Source organism: Rousettus aegyptiacus, unplaced genomic scaffold (assembly GCF_014176215.1).
Source record: "Rousettus aegyptiacus isolate mRouAeg1 unplaced genomic scaffold, mRouAeg1.p scaffold_m13_p_16, whole genome shotgun sequence".
NCBI lineage: Eukaryota > Metazoa > Chordata > Mammalia > Chiroptera > Pteropodidae > Rousettus > Rousettus aegyptiacus.
This window is the reverse complement of record NW_023416291.1, coordinates 30,943,756-30,962,600: the sequence shown is the minus strand read 5'-3', so window position 1 is coordinate 30,962,600 and position 18,845 is coordinate 30,943,756. Positions and strand designations below refer to the sequence as shown.

The 18,845-nt window shown below is 34.8% G+C and overlaps 1 long non-coding RNA gene across 3 annotated transcripts in view; it reads right to left on the bottom strand.

Annotated features, from left to right (window-relative positions):
* Window positions 1-3,100: 3,100 nt before the first annotated feature.
* Window positions 3,101-18,845, bottom strand: part of LOC107507552 — a 40,035-nt gene continuing 24,290 nt past the window's right edge. The window contains exons 1-3 of one of the 3 annotated variants that reach the window (XR_001596180.2): window positions 10,840-12,059; window positions 6,356-9,627; window positions 3,101-5,748 (exon numbers count right to left, since the gene is read on the bottom strand). This is a non-coding gene — a long non-coding RNA (uncharacterized LOC107507552). Of the gene's footprint in view, window positions 5,749-6,355; window positions 9,628-10,839; window positions 12,060-18,845 lie in introns of those variants that run through there. The other 2 variants (XR_001596178.2, XR_001596179.2) reach the window with 2 other exon arrangements.

Below are 18,845 nucleotides of genomic sequence, written 5' to 3'. Positions count from 1 at the left end.
AGAGCTTATATTTGTCACAGAATGACTTACTTCTCTTAATCCTTCTCTCCATTTTGGAGGATTACAATTTCTTAGATCTATAATTATTTTAGAATTTATAAGAATTTTAAAGAGGATTTTTTAATTTAAAAAATATGCACACATATTTGTGTTCATGTGTGTTGTGTGTGTATTGTATGTTCTTGGTTTGTGAAGAATACGAACCAACTTTTATAGTCATAGTTTCTGGAGAGGGAGTGAAATTTGTAAATATGAAATTTTAAGCATCTCGCTGTTGGTATTTTCTTCCAAGACTTTTTAATGTAAAAATCTCAAATGAATGACTTAGACTTGTTAGAAATATTCAAAATTTCAACAAAAGAAAAATCACTGTGCTCAGCATTTCCATGGATTTTTACCTTTTTCTCCTGACAATGTGTCGATGGAAGTAACTGAGATGGTGAAGGTCCTTTGCTCTCAACTCATCGCTGTCGAATTACTTCTTAAAACACAGTTTCCTTCCCACAGATCCCCATAGCAACAATATAGAAGCAACACTCTATAATTAATTGCTCTGTACTCAATTCAGTGTAAATCGCTGCCCAGGAATGAGAGTTGCCTTCTCTACTGAACTAACGGCTGGCATTGAGACCTTTCTGGGAAGCCGTTGCTGGATATCACAAGTTAGCAAAGAGCCCACGCAGTATTCTCTCAGGAGAGGAGAACGGAGCACAGCAGCAGCCGGAGAAAGTGTGCACCATGGGGGCGAGGCCCTGCTGTGCCTGTGTGCTCAGTGCCTCATGTTCCCTTTGTGCTTAGTTCGCTCAACTGCTTCTGTTGCTTTTCTCATTTTAAGCCACATATCCCAAAATAGCTCCTGGCATGCTGTCCTCAACACAGAAGCTAATAAAAACTCAACAAGAAGAGTATTGGCTTTATTATCCTTCTCTATATGACTAGAGCTTTAAAAAAAGGGAAAAAAATAAGAGCTTCATGTGGAAATTTGTGATGAGGCCTGGGGATGAAGATTTTTAAAACGAGGCCACATGCTTATTGTTAATCCTCGGTCACTCAATGAATAAGCATTCGGCTTACTTATCACCCAGCATTAGATGGCACTGATCTAGGGCGGGCTTTAGTGAGACAAAAAACAGGCCAAAACCTGGGAGTTCAGACATCTGGAATATTATCCCCAATGCTGTCATTAACTACTGTGTGATCTTACCCCGCAGTTAGTCTCTTTGAATATTCATTTAATCATCTGTTTAAAAAAGAAGGGGTAGGATTTGTCTGCAGAAAATCTGTGAAACCTTTAAAACAGTGCTTAGCAAACGATGGAGGTGTAATAAATGCTAATTATTATAATGAAATGCTTTGGAAGGCTTCTTCTTGATCTAAAGTTTACTTTCCATAATTTCTGAGAAAGTATAAACTTAAGGATCCAAGAAGAGTATACATGTGATGATTTAAAAATGAGACGAGACTACACATTTCTGCGCTAACTTGAGGATACACTCAGAAAAATCAATAAGTTAAGAGAAAGGAAGTTGCTTCCGCTTACCCTTCTCCTGCTTTAATATCTGTTTTCACTCTTTCTTCCTTTGCTCCTGCTGGAGACAAACAGAATCTTTTTCCTTCCCAAGAATATTCATTTCACCTGCACCTCAAATCCCATTTTCTTCTTCTTTCAGAATACTGTTCTAAAATAAACATGTTTTCTTCTTTGCTCATCAATAACTCTTTTTATCCTTGTTCCTTCACTCTGAAATAGCAACAATCTCAGGTCTCTCCTGAGTAACCATCTTGATTTAACTCCGCTACCACGAAGCCTGACACCGTTTCCTACAAAATCACTTGCTCGTTTATTTTTTGTGTTATTTTATTTGGGGGGGGGGGGCAAGGGGAGAAGAGGAGGAAGTATTTTCTTGCATAAAGTATGTTCCTTGAATTCAACTTCCTTATTTCCTTTTTAATATGTATAAAAATCCTTGAAAATATACTATTTTGTATATTATTTGTGTTCAAGATTCACACAGTTTAGAATTATTCATCTTATTATCATACCATTTTTTTTTTTTACTCAGTGTCTTTTTAATATCTATTTACCTACCCATGTAACACAACTTAGATAGGTATATAAATCAAGTCAGTTACTCTTCTGCATAGAATTCCTTTGTATGTGTATCATACATTATACATAAAGGGTGAATCCTTTGCTAAAATACACAAGCTGCAATGACCATCCTCTTAGAGCTCATCATGTGAATCTGAGCTGTGTTTTCTGGCAAGATTATCCCAGAGTGGGACTGCCCAATCATAGGAGAGATGAGAACAATATTACTGTTTTTCTGAATGGCTACATTTATAGATATTCCAGCATTGTTTTTCATATTCCATAATTGCCACATTTACTAATATCCAGCTTTCTAATTGTTAACAGTGGTAAATTAACTGGTATTGCCTTGTTTGAATTTACTTTTTTCTTTTCTTTTAATGTTTGATATCATAGTAATGCTACCTCAGAATGAATTAAGATGTATTTCCCTCTGTTTCTACCCTCTGGGAGAGATTCTAGAGAATTGGAATCATTTCTTCCTTAAATATTTGATAGAATTCACCAGTGAACCCATCTGGACTGTTTTATGTTTTGGAAGGTTATTAATTATTAATTCAATTTCTTTAGTAAACATAGTTCAGATTATATATTTCTCGTATGAGTTTTGGCTGTTTGTGTCTTTCAAGAGTTGGCAAATTTCATCTAGGATATCAAACGAGGGCAGAGAGTTGTTCATAATATTCTTTTATCATCCTTTTAAAGTCAATGGAATCTGAAGTGATGTCCCCTCTTTCATTTCTGTTATGATTTGTGTCTTCTTTTTTCTTACTTGGTTTAGCAAGAGGCTTATTGCTTTTATTGTTCTTTTAAAAGAACCAGGTTTTGCTTTTATTGATTTCGCTTTTAATTTTGTATCTTAATTGCATTGATTTCTTGCTGGAGCCAGCCGGCCTAGGTCGAACAGCACCTGAGAGGTGGAGTGAGGATTAAGAAAAAGACAGAGACAAGAGAAAGATTCAGGAGGGCTCACAGTCAATACTGCAGCCATGAGTTTATTTTGCACAGCCTATTTATACCCTACTGAGTGCGTAAGAAGCAAAACACCTGAAACTCTGTAGCTATTCAACAAAACACCTGAAACTCTGTAGAGACCATTCACTTTCTCTCCCCCACACCAGATGCACCTCCTCTTACTTGAGAAAGTTATATTGAACAGCACTGCTATAGGATATAGGAAAGAATATAAAAATACAAACTTAGAATAATTTGATTTGGAATAAGAAAGTTACCTTAGTTTTATTAGGGGTTAAAAGAGCATCTATTCTATTTTGTAAAATACTAGATAGCAGAATGTTCTTTTGAATGATAAGTTCATTGAATCACTGTGAGATTTCAAGTTCTGTGGAATCTATTATCAGATTCATTTTCCTTGAAAGTCAAGATTTCTTCAGACTTTGGTAGGTTTTTGGGAGATTTCTGGTTTGACAATGAACTATATAATACAAGTGCCATAGATATCATTATGAGTGATTCAGCAACCTTGAGGTAAGTAGCAGTGCAATATTTTAAACTTTAATTTCTAGAGTTTAATTTAAATTTTTTATGTGTATGTGACAATAATTCAACATGGTTAAAACTAGAATAATATCATTAGGGAAATATGTATTGAATTCCAGTTTGATTTTTAAAGATATTAACCTAGTAGCCAAAATAGAATAAAAGTATAATGAGCATAAGGGTAAGGTGTAAATTGTAAATCAGGCTATATCTGGACTCAATTTTTGAGCAAATATGTTTTATTTGTATCTCTTAGGAAAGGACCAGTATCAGGCAATTGAGAGACAACCAGAAGCTCTGTTCCTTTTTCTTTTAAGTTGCTCCATCCCTTTGCCATTCCCTTTAATTCATGGTCCACCCAGAACATATCACGAAGCTTTGGGATCAATGCATTGGAAAACCGTGTCTTGGCATTTAGCTGTTTTTCAAAAGCATTAAAATTATATGTATATGAGAGTTTAATGATGTCACATAGCACCTAAGAATTCTTGTTTTTAATAATATGCTATCTTCAATAAATGTCACTTTATTATGAGCAGAATGCTCAAAATTTTTCATAATTTGGCATGTTGTCACAATTATTGGACATATTAATTACTATACTTAATGACTGTCCTATCCATGCTATAGAAAGCATAATTTCTACTACAGTGTAACGGTAATTCCATATGTAGTACTTTATAGTTTACAAAATCTTTTATCTATTAAAAAAATGAGGAGGCGGTTGGGTATAAAACATAAGCAGTCTTCGTTTAAAAAGAGAATAGTCTTTGAAGTAAAAGCATCTAAAAATTACTAGATGAGACTTTCCCATCAGCTCAGATAGCCACAAAATATTGTGGCAAAGAAATATATTGTGTGGTATTTATACCTTTTGAGTAGAAATTACATTTTAGATTTAATAGTTCAAACTAAAAATAGTAATATAAAAATTCCTTAAAGACTTTTTTGTTCCAAGAATTACTATAATTTTGCTTTTTTTCTAATCTGATGAATTAAGCTTTATGTTGCTTACTTTTATTGTGCTGACATTTTTTTTTTTACCTCAGCTGCTAGTATTTACTGATAAGACTAGTTCTGTTAAGATCAAAAACAAACAAACAAAAAAACTATGATATTAGAGTTTACTATATCAAGGATCACGTTGATTTGGAAATCTACCATAATTGTTTAAAAGAGGCCTAATTAGGTCAACCAGGAACACACACAACTTTCTTTATAACCTATCACGTGTTTGGAAGTTCTGATAAAGGCAAATTTAGGTTTAGGCAGCTTTATGTGTGTGTTTGTATGATTTTTATGCAGCCTGCTGCACCAAAACATGATGCATAACAGATACCTTGGGAAAAGCCTGTGTCAGCTTGAGCAGACAATGGAAGGACAGACAGTGACTCCGGTGGGTCATCATATACTGTAACTTTAACATTAATCACTGTCATCTAGAATAAGATAAAAAAAAGAAGAGAAGAGATGGCAATCTGTCGTTTCTTATTAAAAACAGGAGAAACTTTTCCTCGGGATTATAACAAAATTCTAGAATAAGGCAAAAGTGCTGCAAACCATTTTCACTTCTGAAAACATAAGAGCTCCACCTTGAGGCAAACTTATTCTATTTTACTTCAAGAGGTTCAATTTGAAATAGAAGGCTATCTCTGTGATGACTAGCAACCAATAATCCCTTATGGAAAAAGGAACAAATAGAAGAACTCCAAAGTTATACAACAGATTTAGAAACTCACATTGTTACCACTTTGGGTAAACAACAACAACAATAAAAACAGGCATTAGTTATCAAAGGAAGACAAACTATTACAATCTTAATGGCCATTTTTATACCTGAATTTTATTTGGTCAAATCTACATTGATAAAATTATTTGAAGTTGTTCAAAAGGCAAACGAGTTTTAAGAATATATTTACTTTTCCAGACTGGTAAATAAATTTCTAATCCTTACTAGCCAAGAAAACACCCAAATGGAACTTTCTCTAGACGTTGCCATTTTTGTCTTACTGCTGGCAAAGGGCTGCTTGCATGAGAGAAATCGTAAAAGTTAGCAGATAAAATTTAATATTTCACTTACTTTCTGCAATTTAGATTAAACCTGGTCTTTTTTTAGTTTTTCTTTATAACTCACCTATCAAGGGTCAGGCTTGAAGCTGCAGAAAAAAAAAAAAGTGGGGAAATTAAAATCTATCCCAAGCAAATATGAGAATAATTACCATTATCTTATTCATATTCTTTTATTTATTGTAAATATGGCAGGAAGCATTCCCACTGTAATTTTAATAAAATCTTTTTTCTATATTTCTTCTGATTTTTTATAATTTCATATAATTTAATCAACTATTTCATTGACTTGGATTGTGTATAAGTGCATGAATGATACTGTAATCTAATTTTCTAGATTAACAGCCAATTGCCCCACACCGTTTATTTTTAAGTGATCATTATAGATATATGTGAAAGTTACTTATTATCTATGTTGATCTTGTATTATGAAACCCTCTTATTAATTGGAATAGTTGTACAGTAGATTCTAGATTTTTGAGATAGATATTCATATCATCTACAGATAGTGCTAGCTCTCTTGAATCAATGTTGGTAATTGCTTTTTCCTAGAAAATCACAAATTTATTATAGAATACATTTAATCACAATTTTTTTTTTTACCATTTTTATATCCTTCTTACATACTAATATTTAGAATTTACTTTTTTGTCAAGTCTTGGATTAGTTGCACAAAGAAATACAAGTGCCACCAACCTATTTCATAGGATTGGTGTCCACAAGTAGAACTGGGACTGCCACAGTCCTTGGGTAAACTGACTGAGGATCATTTATTACAGTTTCGTTGCTCACTAAGTGTGACATCTGGCCATAGATCAAGAGACTTGAAATAAATGAAAAGAAGAAAGATGGAGAGATGAATCTGAGTGAGTTTGTGCAGTAGGCTCACTTTCGTATTCTCTAAGTTCAGTCTGAGGAAAGCAGCTGGGTGTTGAGGTGGCATAGCTCATTAGAAAAACACTTCCTAATAAATGCAGCCGCTCTCCAGCTGTTAAATTCTATTATAATGCCCTTATTCTCACAGTCCATCCTCAACACCTTCTCCTGACAGCTGCAGATGCTCTTTCAAAACTTTGGTGGGTGAGGAATGCATTTTATAAAGGAAAAAAAAAATTAATTGATGAATATCCTCAAAATAGGGGAAGAAGAAATATTTTTTTAAAGGGAAGATGTGCAATAATAATAAATAGAACACATTTCTTTGGGATTGAAATCCATATTCTTACACTGTATTAAAATAACAGCACTCTGCAAGATACAAATGCATTTAAACATATAATACATTCAGTGTGACTAAATACAAACTTTAAAAAAGAATGAAAAGCCCTTTCCATTTTTAGAGTTCACCTTGTAATGATCTACTTGGAAATTAGGAATAAGAATCATAATTTGGAGTGGTAGAAGTGATGGACGCACCTATAATTTTTGGTTTCTTTTGACACAAAGAATGTAAAGTAGCCAGTAAATACTAGCTATTTTCAGAGATTAAAAATTAATGCAGCTCCAGGGAAGAAACCCATGTGTCTCAAGTTCTCTAGATGCAAAAAGAAGATAATAAGTATATCTGCCAGGTGACAACAACTGCGCAGTGACTAAAGGCCCCAGGTTGAAAGGTGCTGTTAAAGAAAGCATGTGTCAAGCCTCAGAACCTAACAAGGAGCCCATGAGTATTCTTGATGGAAATGTATATGCTTCATCTTTTTTGCTTGACACCAAATTAATATGTTTTATAAAACCTGAAAGAAATTTGCCTTCGAGCAAAAATTCCTGAAAGGGCTCTTTCACTATTTGTTAGCTCTAAAATATAAAGCTCTCTAAGTCCTTACCCTGAAATTAAGTAACTACTTGGGTGGTATTTTTATATAAAAGAAGAAAAAATACAAGTTTTGCTCTTTCTGTATGGAGCTATAGCCATGTAAAAAAAAAATGTATGGTACATTTTGGTCTTTAGTAGATAGTATCTGTCTCTTTAAGGGCACTAAGGCATGAGGGAGCAGAGTGGGAATGTATCAGAGTAAATCACAGTGTGAGAAAGCTAGGTTCTCCCACTCTCTGCCTTAGTCAATAGAAGTTGTGTTATCAGCTTGAGGAAGAGCAGACAGGGATCAAATGGGCCCCAGAAACAGACTTCATCAATCACAAAGGGAATATTGGGAGAGATTCTGGGGGGACCCTAGCAACTCTTTCTGACTCCCTGGCCAAACTCAGCATGTTGCTACCTTTATTTGAGGCTGCTCGTGGCTACTTCATTATGGGAACCCCCTTGAGAGGCAGAGAAGACCCTTGTGTTCTTGCCCTTGCTTCAGATTTTCTCACTTACCTTACATATAAATTATGTTATTTTATTTTATTATTGAAACTAGCCAATCCTAAATTCGTTTAGCCTGCCCTCCCTTGTTTCATCCACTTCTTCTTTCAAGAACCACAATAAAAGCTCTTGCCTATAACCACCCCATTCTACGGCACCAAAGACTTTCCAGACTTATCTACACTATTATTTTGCCTGTTGCTCACTATAGGGGATAATATCTAATGTGTATATTCTAGCTCCCAAACTACATTGGAAATTGTTGAGGTTAAAACACCATATCTTGTACTTTTTTTCATATGCCTAGAATTGAGCCCAGTGCTTGTACATGCTACAGGTGAACTAAAACAAAGACATTAAACACCAGAAACCAAGGTAGTCATCTCTATATCTGTCTCTCTGTCTCTCTGTCTCTCTGTCTCTGTCTCTCTCCCTCTCCCTCTCTCTTTGGCCTCCTGATCTTTTTTTTCTTTTTTATCTGTTTTCTTCTTCTTTCCTCTGATAACTTTTCCCTGTGTTCCATCAATGTACAGGGTTCTCAACCACCATCCTGGCCATGAAAGGTGCATTACCTTCCAGTGCTCAATGCACACACACACTACTTTTGTGTCTCCACATCGGATTCCAGGGGGAAGACAGGGACAGGCATGTACATGAGTCCCTCAGGTTGAAATCAGGGAAGAAACTGGGGTACCTAGAGGATTCCCTTCTAGACTAGGGGACAGGACTCACTTTCAAGACTCATAACTCTGGAGTCATCTTTGATTTCTTCTGGGTCCTTTGTACTTCTAACACAGATTGTTCTAAATATCAGTGTATTAATTTCATAAAAATATTATTAGATTCATTTTAATAAAAAGCAGTGATCTGTGAACCACAGCTTCTGAATAAAAATCAGATTTCAAATGAAGAATGCCCCTTTGAGGCTTTCTTTACACACCTACTTTGGATTCCTTATTATCCTAACTTGTTTTTTATTCCACAGCAGTATTGCTGATTGTATCACTTTTGACAAACTGCATGGGCTTTTCTCCTTTAGATCATTGCAAAATCCTTATAGAACAAATAGTGATCTCACTTAATTAAAAATATACTTGGACAATGTGCCCAATGTGGTCTTTACTAGATCTGGATTCTAACATGAGGCTCTAAAGCTCAAATTTGGCTCCATTCTCAAAAAAAAAGAAGAGATTTGACAAGTAATAAAACGGTGTTCATAATACATAAATATCTTGGAAAGTAATTGGTTGTCATTTTATAAGAATATCCCAATAGTATTAAAAAGAAATAAACTCTACTACACACCTAGTAAAGTAACCAGAATCTAAAACATTGGCGACACCAAATGCCAGTGAGGCTGTGGAGCAACAGGAAGTCTCCCCCATTGCCAGTGGAATGCAAAATGACACAGCCACTTTAGAAGATAGTTTGGCAATTTCTTACAAAGATAAACATACCGTTACCATATGATCCAGCAATTGCACTCCTTTGAACTTACCCACAGGCATTGAAAACTCCAGGCCACACAAAAAGCTGTGCATGGGTGGTTATGGCAGCTGTATTCATAACTGCCAACACTTGGAAGCTACCAAGATGTCCCTCAGTAGGTGAATGGATATATAAACTGTGTCACATCCAGAGAACAGAATATTATTCAGCACTGAAAGAAAATGAGTTTTTGAGCCATGAAAACACGTGGAAGAAACTTAAAAGCATTTATGCTTATTACTGAGTGAGAGAAGCCGATTTGAAAAGGCTGTATACTGCATGATTCTGCATGATTAGAACTATGGGACATTGTCGAAAAGGCAAAAATGTGCAGACAGTAAAAAGATCAGTAGTTGCCAGGGGTGATATTGGAGAAAACAGACAAATAGGCAGAGCGCAGAGTATTTTTAGGGCAATGAAATAACTCCATATGACATTATAATGAAGGATATATATCATTATACATTTATCCAAACCCATAGCATGTATACCACTATGAGTAAACCCTAAAGTAGGCTATAAACTTTGGGTGATTATGATATGTCAGTGTAGATTTGTCCTTAGTTGAGAGAGAGAGAAAAAGAGAGAGAGACAGAGAGACAGAGAGAAAGAAAGAAAGAAAGAAAGAAAGAAAGAAAGAAAGAAAGAAAGAAAGAAAGAAAGAAAGAAGAAGAAGGAAGGAAGGAAGGAAGGAAGGAAGGAAGATTCCCTTACGAAGGCACTTCCGTCGCTTCTTCCATCCGCACCTCCCTCCCTCCTCCCTCTCCCCACCTCCTTCCCCCCCACCTCACTCCCTCCCTCCCTCCCTCCCTCCAGCCCTCCCCTCCCTCCCTCCCTCCCTCCCTCCCTCCCTCCCTCCTCCCCTCCCTCCCTCCTCCCTCCCCTCCCTCCCTCCTCCTCCCTCCCTCCTCCCTCCCTCCCTCCCTCCCTCCCTCCCTCCTCCCCCCTCCCTCCTCCTCCCTCCCCCCTCCCCTCCCTCCCTCCCTCCCTCCCTCCTCCCTCCCTCCGCCCTCCCCTCCCGCCCTCCCTCCCTCCCGGCATTAATTAGGGGCAAAGGATACATGGACAATCTCTGTAGCTCTCTTGCAATGTTGTTGTAAAACTAAAACTCCTCTTAAATAATAGTCTTTAAAAAAAATAAGTAAACCATCATATTTGTGGTGAGTGCCTAAATTTAATTGTCAATTATATAAATTATTTCCTTAGTTCAGATCAGGAATAGAAAAAATCTGTCAGAAGGCTCCACTTCTATTAAAAAGAGTGGTTTTAAATGGATAATTTGTTTCAAGTTTTTCAACTTTCATTTATTTTAGTGTTATTGTACAATAGAGATGTCTCTTACCAAAAGATATGTTTAAGCAAAAAATAATAAAATGAGCTTTACCCTTAGTTTTGGAGTACATAATAGGAAAAGCCAAGTGATTACAGTGTGTTCACTTTCTCTTTATCTGTAACAAGTAGAGTACAGAGGACTAAGTCAGAAGTTAGAAATTTTCTTTTAACCAACACTTCTAAGGTACTCCCTCTTTTACTATGCACAAATCTGTTGATAAACCTAAAAAAGTATTCAGTTTGAAGGTAAAACTACAAAGATTATTTATAAGCTGTTCTTTAATTATTAAAAGACTGAAATAACACATTTAAATATAATTTTGAATTTTAAAAAGGCATTATGTTTATTTCAGTAAAAGACTATATATCTGTGTAACATGTGGTATAATCTATTGACAATTTATTAAAAGATATTAATAAAAACTTATTTTAATTCCATACAGCTAAATTATCTCATAAAATTATGAGTTTAACAGATGTTTTTGCTGGCGCATTTATATCATTTCTCTCAACGTTTTTCCCTGCCAATGAGTTGCTGTTTCTATAACAAAGAGTGCTTTAAACACAATTGTAGTACAGCTGTAGTCATAAATGGTTTTGATAATGTTTAAGCTCCACAATATTTCAAGCATCTTCTCAAGCTTCAATCAAGGTTTTAAGTGATTAAGTCAGTGCTTTGTAGATAATGATTTGTATCTTAGAGATAATTTTTAGTAGCCACCATGTTGTACCTTAGCAAGGTACCCTTGTGTAGTTTCGTATTACTATAAAAACAAGAAACGTGAGATTTCTCAAATTCAATATAAGCACCAAAGTACTATCTCAGATTAAATCAGAATATATTATAACTTTTAATTAAATCTAAATGTTTCAACTTTAGACCACCATATCTTAATTTTCTTAGTCTAAGGACATCTGCATATAGAGAGCTTAGGCACCCAGAACTATTCCCACGTTCACGCTTTAACTTATTCCTTATCTTATTTTTTTATTAAAGACTTTACTTTTTAATTTTTTTTCTGAAAGGATAAACAAAAAATAATTCGCTCAAGGATTCTTTAAGATTTACTTTTTCAGAGTACCAGAATTGATGAACCCATATTGACACATAAAATATAAATATCTAAATCAATGAAATGAAACTAAAACAGTACTTCCATTGAAAAGTTCAAAGTTTTGTGCATTTATATCCATAAACAAGAGTGACCACAATTATTTAAACTCATTCACCAACTTAGTATAAGGCAAACAAAATAAAGGAAAACAAAAGAGAAGAGATTAATAAAATTATAACTACAAGTAAGCCATAAGATTAGAAAACACATAAGACAGAAATAGGCTGTGTTAATAAATAAACAATAATAAATCAATAACAGGAAGACTACTAGATCATTATATCATGAAAAATGGAGTCTTTGCAAATAAATGAAATAAAGAACGGCAAGTGAAATATATAAATAAAATCTAAAAAAATTAAAAAGTAATACAAGGTATAATCTCTTCACACAAATAGTGCAAATAGAAATGAATCGCCAGCTTTAAATGAAGCATGTGTGAATTATTGACGCAAAGGATATCTTAATCCTTGCAATAATTACTGGAGTAAAATTAGTCCTTCAAAGTCCTGAAAACGTGTCTTTTTTATGGTTTTATATAGACAGATTTTCATATGTGATTCTCTCCATACTGAAATTCCTAAACACTTCATAACTATAAGAGAATCTCATTTACTCTTCTGGCACAAAATTGTTGTCAACTATATAGAAAATAATTTGGAAGAAATGAATGGATACATTTTTAAAGTAATATTTTTATTTCATTTACACAAAACAGACATTGCTTTGAAATTAAGTTCATCGTTAAAATATTTGTTAAAGAAAAATAGGACTTATTTAAATGTATTATGAATGACTTTATTCTTTATCTACTAATATACATAATTTTGCATATTAAAATAATGAGAAAACATTGTAATCAATTTTGTATATAAACTGAGAACTCAGATAAGCATTCATTCAAAGCCAGATTCCTTACAGTAGCCCAGCCTCCTTCTCTCACCCCACCACCTATCTCGCTGATATTACTTCTTATTACAATAGTCCTCCCTTACCCCTGGGCTACTTTCCAAGACCTCCAGTGGTTGCCTGAAACCTGTATAACATATGCTGTGTTATTTTCTATGCATAGATACCTTTTCACTTAAAGGAAAAATTTTAGGGCTTCTTTTTGGCATATCAGAATTGCCAGCATTACTACAGTTTAGCTTTGGGGCCATTACTAAGTAAAACAGGGTTACTTGAACACAAACCTTGTGATACCAAGACAGTTGACTTGATAACCAAGATGATTATTAAGTGACTAAAATGCATGGAGAGTTTACAGAGTGAACACGCCAGAACAAGGGATGAGTCAGGTGCCAGGTGGGAATGCATAGTATGGTGTGAGATTTCATACTTGGAATGGTACTTAATTTAAAACTTATGGATTGTTTATTTTTGGAATTTTTTTATTTAATATTTTCGGACCATACTTGATCACGGTTAACTGAAACTGCAGAAAGCAAAACTGCGGATAAGGGGTACTAGTGTAGTCTCTTGTACATCCCTCTGCTCTAGGCTGACTAGCCTCCTCATCTTTCCTGGAACATGGCAGACACTCTTCTACCCCAGGGCCTTGTGCTTGCTGCTTTTGCTGCCTAGTATACTCTTCCCAGTATCTTTATGGCTCCAATTTCACCACCTTCAAGTTTTAGTTGAAATGGCTTATTTTTTTTTTCATGAGAACTTACTGATATCTCCATTAAAAATTGTGACCACACTCCTTATCCTCCATACCCACCCAAGCACTTCCTATTCAACTTTCTTGCTCTTCTCCCAAGAAAACATCATCAACTGATACACTTTTATAGTAATTCATATATTTGTTTAATCCCTTATGAGTGCTCGGATTTTATTTTTTCCATGTCCTGCTTTATTCCCAGAACTTTTAATAGTGCCTGGCATGTAGTGGGCATTTAATGAAGATTTGTTGAATAAATAAATTAAACGGTAGACCAACTAATGTTCCTACCACACCATCTTCATAAAAGTTCTATTTTTTGATTGCTATATTCTCAACGATATACCCTAAATGATTTTGAAAATATATTTATATTTTACAGGAAATTGTCTACATTCATATCTTTGTATTTCTTTTTCATTTATTAATTTCATGACATTTCCGCTAAATTATAAAAAACAATCATTAAAATAATCACCCAGTGTTTAATAAGTACCTTTTCTGTAGTAGGCCCTTCCCAGGCCTCTGGGGAAAAAAGTCATACGTTCCAGAGCGCAGAGAGCTTGTAGCCTGGCTAAGAGACTGTGTCCTTCAATATGTGCTTTCTGAGAGCTGGCCTTTTCAAAAATGAAACACCTCTTTAATCTGCATACCTTCATTTGAGGAATTTATATTAAGAAAGGGATATATGTACTCTATTTAAGGAATCTCTATTAAAAAATATATCTTTCTAGTGACCTAAATATGTTAAGTGAAACTCTGGGAAATATGACTCATGTTTATACATGGTAAATGGAAACATTTAATATAAATCTAAATCTGTATATTCCTATAGCAATTGCAATGGCCTTTAATCATCAGGAAAATCTCCTCTACTGATAGAAAACCTACATAATGTATTTGTTCAAACTATAATTGATCCCTTGTGTGTTACATTCATAATAAAAATTTTAATCCCCAAAGCATATCTTACAAATTCCAAGGAAACAGAACCCACTTGTTCTATGGCTAAATATGACACATTCCCCCATATTTCAGATGCCTTTATATAACAAAAATATCAAATACTTGCTTGAAATTTACTATATTTGGGAGAAAATTTTCAAGCTATAGGAACCATCAGTTTACAAAATACAGTGAATCCTCTTTTCTCCCTTCCAAAAAGAAACCAAGTATTCATGCAAATAGAATCTCCAAAACACGTTTATGTTTTTAACATTTATTTACTTTTCCATCCAAACTTTTATAATAATTTCTAATCAAGGAAATATAGCAAGAACATACAATAAATATCTATATTATTCACCAAAATTCATTATGTTTTAACATTTGCTACATTCTTTCTCTCCCCTCTTCCTCTCCCTTCCCCCTTCCTGCCCATTTAGCTATAAGTAGAAGATTTTGAGTCATTTGTAGACAAACCAACACATGAAACTTTACCCCTAAATATATATTTAACTGGACATTTTCCTTAATAAAATAAAATATAATTATTACATTCAAGAAATTTAACCTAAATATGACAATAATACCTATTCAAATTTCTCTAATTGTCCAAATAATGACATTTATTGCTGCTTTTTCTTTCAATCAAGGATCTAATCAAAGGTTATCTATTGATTTCCTTTAGATACCATGTCTCTTTAATCTCCTTTAATCTAAGAATGTGTCCAGGTTTTTTTCTTTCATGATATTGATATTTTGAAGAGTATCAGGCATCAGTTTTGCAGAATTTCTCACAATTTGGACACATCTGATTGTTTACTTAATTATAGATTCAGGTAAAACACATTGTCAGGGTTACTATATGGGTGATGCAAGTCATGTTAAGTAAACACAGTTGACAACAGAGGTTGCCTGCATACAGACTTTGTAAAAATTGAGTGCTGTGAGAATTCTGTGTGATTCTGATAGAATCTCTCCTGGCTTCAGTGAACTCACAGCCTCTTGGGAGCCTTATAGCAAGTGAAAAGCTATGTAACCAAAAAACCAAAACAGCAGCAGTGATAAATGTGACTATATCTTCCCACTTGAAGGAAAATTATCTTCCAAAACATGGTCATCCCCATAAACCCAGCGGTCTAATAATCATGGACTTGCACCTGCTGTTGCTATCACATTTTAAAAGGATTTTCCTTTGTTACCACTAATGGCATATTTGGTAGCTATGTCCAAGATGAGGAAACTGAAAGTTTGCTGTGTATTCCTACTCACCTTCTCTCTAGTTCACGTACTTACGTTCACGTATTCTACCTGTCCTATAAATATCACAGAATGTCGATTTATCCCATGAGTTCAAGATTTGCTTCAGGTTTGACCTTACTTTCCAAGCTCTCTGCTCTATCCAGACAAGTGAAGAGCAAGGATTCCATTACAACAAAAATAACATGATTTTCAAAGAGAGTACATTCCATCCCTTGACAATATTTATCAAGCACGTATTATAAGCCAGATCTTCTTCTGGTAAATAGAATACAAAAGTGAACAATAATTTCCTACTTCCTTGGAGTTTGTATTATGAAAAGTGAAAATGAGGAAATCAGTAAACAAATAAATAAATTAGGAAATATTGGAATTGACATGAGCAAGACGGCAGAAGAGAAAGTCTCAGCTATCAATCAACTGCTCTCCCCCTCTCCCCCGCAATGAGAACTCTGATGAAACAACAGTATTTGGGTTAAAATATTTTATGAATTCCAGTTTACAACACTTCAGAGGAGCACAAAACCATGAAATCTGTTAAAAATTGGTAAGGGGAGCAGTGTTATTTTATTCAGACCCTTCCCCAAGCTGCCTCGACACAAGGGTGAGAAAGATCCATTTAGCCTGAAATTTCTCTGTGACAATTGCATAGTTAGTAAGCCTAGGGACAACTAAGAACAAAGTGAAGGGACAGGGGCTCTCGGCAGCTTGCGTGGTGGTGCAAGATTGAAAGAAGGCACACGACACTTAGACTAGTCCTTCAAGAATAAGGGAGAAGAGTGGAGCTTGGGGAAGATATCAAAGTGTCTTAATTCATCCCTAGTTTGGCACATATGGAGAATTACAGACAGACAGTCCTGTTGTAGCTGAATGAAGTATTAAATAACATCCTGAGAACAGACTGAAAATTACAGACAGTTTAAAATCAAAAAAGAAATCAGACAGTGAAAGAGCTGCACAGTTAAAAAATCCTGGAGCACATCTGCAGCCCTTCCTGAGCCACCTGCTGCCTTCTCAGCTACTTCCACAAGGGCTAGGAGAATGCGGATGCAGCTTGAATGAGAGGCTGGTGGAGTAGAACTGCACAAATTAAAATTTGATACTGCTGTCTCAGAAGATGGAGATAAAAACAGAGGTGATATAAACTCTGCATGCCTCTTTTATGCTTTCCCTCTATTGGGGTGAGAAGGAACAGGGTGTGCTGGAACTGGGCTCGATTTAGGGAACGGACCGTATGTCCTGCCTTGTCGTCATTTTAAGGCAACGCCTTCTTCCCTGGGCTTTCAATCCAGGAGTCTGTTAAGAGCCAGAGATGAAACACCCCTTTTGCAGGATCTGAGGCAGTAAGGTTTAGCTAAATTTTCTCAAGATGGTGTTACTAGAATTTCTCCTGGTTTAAAAATCACCCCCCAGATTTTTCTCTGGGACTGACTTGGCAAAAATGGTTCTGAGTAATTTTTATTGCTTTAAATAATTTAGAATTATAAGTCTTCTCTTGGGGTTCACGATGATTTACATTAATAGTATAAAGTAGTTCAATAGAAAATTTAAAGTTAATAGAAAGCCTATTATATTAGGGTAAATTTCATTTTACGTACATATCATCTTGTTTAGGGAAGAGGAAATAGACATCAGTTCTAAGTTGTGAATGCAATATATGATGTAGCAACTGGCTAACCTAATGCTATTGTCTATGGCGGGGGGAGAGTTAAAATCCAAGGCCCCAAAATCAGAGCTGAGCTGTGTTTTATTCTTAGTTATATTGCACTAAAAAAGGAAAGCTTCACCTTTCAGTGAAAAGCTCCTTCTGTTGGCAAAACATATTGCAAGATGTCAGACAACATAAATACCTGAGGGAGATGTGCTCTTGATCCATTCTATTCTTAACAAGTGACAAAAGTGTCTTTCAGCAGAATAATTATAAGGTTATGGTCCGCAGACAGTCATTTGTGAATAATGTGCAACTGCTGACTGGAATCTGGAATTTTAAAAGTTCATTCACTCTGTGAAAACCAAAACCTTCTTCTTCAAAATGAAAATAGAGATAAAGGTACACTTTAACATTTGTTTTAAATTAGTCAAGTTTGCTATTAATAACCTAATTAGAGAAAAAGCAGTGTGACTATTCTGCAGCGAAAGCTATGAATTTGAATATCTCTAAAGAAAACTCAAAAATGGAAAGAAAAAAATAGCTGAATAATAAGAATTCAATTAGCTGTTATAGCAAAGTTTAAGTTATTTGAAAAGCCAGAGGTTATCATTTTATGATCCTATAGAAAAAACACAGCACACATTAATATCACGGTCTTTCTTATTTGTATTCAGATCACAGATGTGACTATATTTAGATTTTTACATGAAATGTTTTCATCAACCGTCTCTGAAAGGGTAACTACAAAGATAATTCACATCAAATGCTGATATTCAAACTTCAATCAGCATATATTAAAGAGAGGAATCTTTCTAAGTAGGATAATTTTCTTTGTGTAGCTGTGTTACACGGTTTCATTGTCTCATAGGAAAGGATTCATATGAAAAGACTGTGATTATGCTGAAATAAATCCTATCATTCAACACAGTCTGTGAGGCCATAGTTGCCATGGTGACTGCTTTCTTACACGACCCATTATACATAGTAATTTCCTAGCTTTTTCCATTCCAATAAATTCAGTACGCATGTATCCTTTTTGAATGATTTGGTTACACCCTTGGTGTTCCCCAAAATGCATAGATCACTATTTGCAAGTAACTTTGCAAGTCCTTAATTTTCCATTATTTTGTAACTTCATTGATGTGTTATTTTTAATTTACCTTAACCATGAGACTAATTAAGAAGAGGTGATCACTTAAAAGTGAATTTCTTTTTATCAAGCAATATAAAGCACCACAGCGAAGCTTTATCATTTTCTGCTGTAGATTACATGTACAATATTTTTTGATTAGTGATTTCTTAAATGTCATCTCATTCTAAGAAATGACCCTAGGACAAAAGGTGGAGAAAAATATAAAACTCGTGTCAACAGCTTGTGAATAAAAAGTCTAAATTTATGATGGCTGCTATTTTATACAGTAGAATTT